Source organism: Saccostrea echinata, unplaced genomic scaffold, assembly GCF_033153115.1.
Source record: "Saccostrea echinata isolate AGI-Se365-2 ecotype Australia unplaced genomic scaffold, CSIRO_AGI_Sech_v1 ptg000030l, whole genome shotgun sequence".
NCBI lineage: Eukaryota > Metazoa > Mollusca > Bivalvia > Ostreida > Ostreidae > Saccostrea > Saccostrea echinata.
The window spans coordinates 29,099,239-29,105,243 of record NW_026889779.1 but is presented as its reverse complement, the minus strand read 5'-3'; positions in this window follow the sequence as shown (position 1 = coordinate 29,105,243).

The following is a 6,005-nucleotide window of genomic DNA, read 5'->3' as shown; positions in this document are numbered from 1 at the left end:
AAAGAAAAATATTCAAAAATTACAAAACATATATTCTAGATGTTTTGATTATCAAAACTTGTTTTAGAAGAAGTGTACAACAGCATATATAACTCTTTACTAATAGAAAAACTTGAATCATACAACATCTTTAATAAGCTAGACAACAGAATAACTGTAAAAGAAATTTTATCGGCTATTGCTTCATTGAAATATAAAAAAGCAAAAGGACTAGATCTGATATCAAATGAAATGCTGAAAAGTGGGCATACAATAATATTACCCTGTTTACTGAAATTATTTAACTTATGCTTTTCATATGGTCATTACCCACAGACATGGGCAAAAGGATATATTACCCCTATATTTAAATCAAAAGATCCCTGTGATCCAATTAATTACCGTGGAATAACTATAACAAGTAATCTTGGTAAACTCTTTAATAATATTTTAAATACCAGATTAGATAACTTTTTAAGGGAGAACAATTTAATACACCCTTGTCAGGCAGGATTCACAAAACATGCCAGAACTTCAGATCATTGTTTTATTGTTAAATGTCTTATCGATAAATATTGTAACACAAAAGAAGGAATAATTTAATTTATGCCTGTTTTGTAGATTTTCATAAGGCATTTGACAGTGTTATTCATAATGGTTTGAAATTGAAACTACTGCAATACAATGTTGGAAATAAATTTTATAACATTGTAAATGATATGTACATGAAAAGTGAAGCATGTGTCAAGTATGGAAATCTTCTTACTTCTCCATTTCCTTTCAAATTAGGTGTACGTCAGGGAGATTATTTGAGTCCAACTTTATTTAAAATGTTTATAAATGATTAGCCATCATATTTACAAGGCTGTATAGACTCTGTCATGTTACACTCAAAAAGTATAGACTGTTTGATGTATGCAGATGATATAGTAATTTTTTCATCAACACCTGAAGGACTACAGCAAAAGCTAAATTCTTTAGAAAAGTATTGTGATGATTGGGGTATGAAAGTAAATTCTAGTAAAACGAAAATTATTATATTTAACAAAGCTGGGAGAACAATCAAACATAAATTTCACTACAAAAATTTCAATATTGAATGTGTATCTAGTTATAAATACCTAGGCATCTATTTCACAGCCTCGGGGACTTCCTCTATGGCAAAAAATGAGTTATACAAAAAGGGACTTAAAGCTTTTTTCAAGTTACCAAAAGACTTCCTTAGCTTAAATCCTGGGATATCCACTAGCCTCAATGTTTTTGATCACACAATTAAGCCTATATTACTTTATGGCTCAGAAATATGGGGAATATTTAATGTTAATAATTCAAAAATAAAGCAGTCTAATCAAATATTGATGCAACTATGCTATAAAAACTTTACAGGAGAAAATTTACACATCAAGTTCTGTAAAACTATACTAGGTCTGAATAGGAAAAGTGCGAACCATGCCTCTCTTTCAGAATTAGGTAGATATCCTTTACATTATGATATTATCAACATGTTACTTAAATATTGCTACAGATTAGAAAATTTAAATTCAGATTTCCCTTTACTAAAAGATGCATTTATATGTAGTAAGGAACTTCATTTTGACCAAAAAACAACTTGGTACTCCTCAATAGAAAAATTACTAAAAATTCTTGATATCCCAAACATAATGTCCTATACTAAGAATAATTTTATGAATTCATTAAAACAATCCATGAATAAAAAATACTCACTTGATTGGCAACACTCGAATGAAACACTAAAAGAGGGCAAACTTGTCACTTATTTATTTCTGAAGAACAATTTTAGATTGGAAAAATATCTAATTTTATTAAAACCTGAATACAGAAAACCAATATGTAAATTACGTGTATCAGCGCACAGACTTTTCATAGAATTAGGTAGATATAATAACACACCCAGATCAGAAAGCATATGTAAAAATTGTACGCTTAATCAAATTGAAGATGAAGAACATTTCCTTATTCACTGTAGCAAATTTACAAAGGAAAGAGAAGACCTATTTAACCTGATCTCATCTAAAGTAAAACATTTTACAGATTTGCCTGATAAACAAAAATTATTCTGGATTCTAAATTGCGAAGAACTAGATATACTAAACTCTCTTGGAAGATTTTTACAAAAAACATTACCATAAATTTTAGGAAAGTAACATTTTTTTATTATTATTATTATTATTATTATTATTAATTATGTAAAAGTATGATACTTTCAAGTATATGGTTTAGTAATGTATGCATATATATATATATGATGTACTGTATATATATACCTATAAAACAAGTCTTATGTTCATATAAAATATTTTGGGTATTCCCCTACTTGTATGTCTTTTCTATCAATCAAGCAATTCTCTCCCTCTTATGTGTATGTATATTGTATTTCGTATGTATGATCATAATCATTATTTACATTTTAACAATGTACTTTCTTTTTGCCCCATGACGGCCCTTAATTGGTCAATAAACGAATTGAATTGAATATACAGACATTAAAATGTAGCACACAGTTCCTTTTAGTATTGGAACTCTTCAACTCCAGTGGAAAAGACAATAAAGTTCAAACTACGTTGCGTATGTCCTTAAACAGTACATGCTACGGGGTTGTTGATTCATTCTCTGATCAATAAAATGTAGAAAAATATAAAGTTGTTCTTTTTTAAACGAATGTGATAGATTTTCTAAACAATCTTAATTTTCATATATAGAATTATATTTTGCGTTTCAAGAATTTTCAACGAGCAGAAATCCCATACGCATATTTTATTTACTTAGAACTTTGCATTTATTTGATACAAATATATAAATAGTCATAACACCAAATTTTCTATTTTAATAAAACTTTGTGGGAAGACTATATCAGTATATAGGTCTATCCAAAAAGCACTAGTGAAGCGAAATTTGGAAACTCTGTATTTTCTTTTAATTATTTTTCTTTTTTTAATTTTATGTCGGAAAATATATAAAGAATATCGCGACATAGCGAAAATCCGACTATGATCATTATATAGAAGTCGGATTTTCGCTATGTCGCGATATTCATTGTCTGACGTCATGGTGTCAGACAGTACTAGATTTAGCCAAGACTTGTTGGTCAAGTCGTTCAATAGAATTCTTGTGATAACTTGATCTTGGAAACTTCATACTACCTCACCATCAATTGGAGAGCATGAGGAATACAGGAAACATGCTAAACACCCAAACAAGCCAGAGCATTAGAGCTGATGTCATTATTATCACATTATACAAGTTACATAACATTTGGCCATTCTCGAATGCATGTCATTCATGTCCACCAAAACAGCAGGAATGAAGCTGATCAGGTCAACACTTGTCGATTATCTTTATCAGATTAACTAATGGATGTTTATTTTCAATGCATACTAAGTCTGTCTACCTTTAGAATTTTTATAAATTTACACATATTCATAACTTGCAGATGTTTGATTTCCGCCCCTCGTGAATTAAAAATTGTGAGTGTATTTACCAATAACCAATTAATATCTATAATGTAACTATAACATAGTTTAAAAATAATCAAAGTGAAGGATAGATGTTGAATATTCTTTTGCTTAAATGCAAAGATGTTAGCTACGTTTATTTTTTTTAAACAAGACATTTCATAACTATCAAGATTGTTCACGAATTGATGTTTAGATTTTTATGTGTTGCAACTTTTTCTTTCAAAAAGACTGGTTATATCTTTGTATCCATGAACAGATCCGTTGGAAGAAATTTCAGAAATTTGCAGTTTAGGGTGGACACTATCAAGGAAAAATTCCTTATAGACCATACAAAAGTTATCAGAAGTTAATATTTACATGATTTAGGTGACACAATCATAAAATAGCTATGTATATAGAAATCGGCAAAATTATTGGGGGGGGGGGGTCCCCAGTTCCTACATCTAAGAAAAAATAAATTACAATATAATGTATACAGAATAAATTCATGTCAAGTTTTATTTTATGTTGATGCCACTGAATTGAACTTTTCTTGTTTCTTAGCAAAAGAATTCATTTCATGACTCAGACTCATGTTGATTACACTGTATTTAATATTTCTTGATTCTTCACGTAAAAACAAATTTGCTCAAGTAAGACAAGCTTTTTAGGAAAGCTAATACTTGTAGATGTTAGAGTTATTTCTCTTGCATTACACTTGTGGTTGTCATGAAATCTTGTGAATTTGAAAATATATACCAGAAATTTTCTTCCAAGTGGAACGCCGAGGATTCTTTGGGATGCATGGTTAAAAAAACGTATCGTATTTGATCCGATGAGTACGGTGATCTATTTACTTAGTACATGCAATTATTTTATTTCTTCTTATGTTGGACTAGATCTATATTATGTCGTTCGTACGAGATATTATGTCGATTGCAAATTAACAATTCCAATTCAGGAAAGGTGGATTTACTAGTTCCCATTTCAGATTGTAAATGGTAAGGACCATCGCTTATCATTCAGACGACTCTTTTTGGAAAATTATTTGCGAATTACTACTACTACTACTACTACCATAGTTCAGCTAGTACTACTGCAATAATACTACTACTTCTATAGTAGAAGTAGTAGTAGTAGCACTACCAATTCTACTACTATTATTACTACTACTACAACCACTACAATAGTACTACTATACTACTACTACTACAATTCTACTTCTACTACTACTACTATTACCTCTACTACTACCACTACTACTACTATTACTATTACTACTAATAGTACTACTTCTACTACTATTACTACTTCTACTACTACAATTATAACAACAACAACAACTACTACTACTACTACTAGCACTTCTACTATTACTACTTTTTTTTTTAATTACAATAACCCTTTAACAAAAAGGTAGAGGTAATGCCTCCTCAGAGGCCCTCACAAATATATCATCACCTGGGGTGCCAGGAGCTCCCTGGATCAGATAGAAAAATTTGATATATGATATATCTAGGTGTACATATATTTTGAGAATTTTACATCATATCAAAATTAATAAATATGTATTAAAGTGCACTTCAATAAGATAAAACGATAGGAAAAATACACAACTACATGTATAGATAATAGTACATTGTTTTAAAAAGAATATTCATAGATATTTAGCGTTATTTATAAGAAAAGAAAAAACTATAGCAATTTCACAAGAGATAATCGTAGGGGGCGCCAAACCGCAATGCATAGAGTCCACAATTCCCCCCTACGATTGTATACTCCAAAGGCCAGGCCACCTTTGGATAAATAAAAAATATCACAATTTTTCAGACAACTCTTTGATGATTTGAAATCGCATGCAATACTTTTTGCTAGTTTTGTTATGAAATAAAACTGAGTAAGTGCATTTTTTAAGAAACACATTAAACTCTCATTAGTAACACTCTCATTTAAAAGTCTGCATTTCATTTTATATTTATAAATTTTGTAGGCAATGAAAGACAATATATTGTTTAAAATAAAGGTACTTTTGTTACAATATGCTGGAAAACCAATGACAATAACTTTCCATGACACATCTATATTTAGAAACAATGATATTTTACTCCAAATAGGTTGTACTACACGGCAATCAAAAATAAGGTGTTTTATGTCTTCTTCTGCATTACAAATCGAGCAGTTTTTATCTAAGTCTTTTTTCCATTTACTTACATACTTGTTACAGTAAGTTATGCATCAATTTAAAGTTAAACTCTGACACATTCTTATCAAATATTTCTTTGACTTTTTCCTGGTAGATATTTTCCCATAAGTGGGAGTCGTCAATACAGAATAGCTCAGACCAAAATCTTTCCATTAAAGGTTTTTTTGATGTTTTGGGTAACAAGATATTGTAGAAGAACTTAGATTTTTTACCCTCAATTTGTTCAAAATATCCGTGAAAGTTGAAGCAGAGCTGTGAATTACTAGCTTTGGCTTTATTCTGTAGGTATATTTTTGGAAATATGTTTCTTAAGAGCACTCTTTACAATCACATACTCACAAAGGTAGTTTTGTGAATATATTAAATTT